Consider the following 323-nt stretch of genomic DNA (forward strand, 5'->3'; position numbering starts at 1 on the left):
TTTATAAAATGTTATATATATATATATATAATAATTATGTGTACACAAATATGTAATATAATAGATTATCTTCCAGTATAAATATCGAACATTTCTTTTTGTGTTGTGTATATTTATTAGTATTAAATTAAATACATATATGCCATATAATTTAAATATAATATATTTCATTATGTAAGATAGAAAAATACAAACTTTATTCTATTCAGATTAATGAATATGGCCAAGGAAGATTCAAGTTGATTTATCGATGGTATGCATTCAGCGAAATATCAAACAGCTATTCGTCGTGAATATTTCTATAAATCTTAAATAAATTTTGC

This window comes from Atta colombica, unplaced genomic scaffold (assembly GCF_001594045.1).
Source record: "Atta colombica isolate Treedump-2 unplaced genomic scaffold, Acol1.0 scaffold238, whole genome shotgun sequence".
Taxonomy (NCBI): domain Eukaryota; kingdom Metazoa; phylum Arthropoda; class Insecta; order Hymenoptera; family Formicidae; genus Atta; species Atta colombica.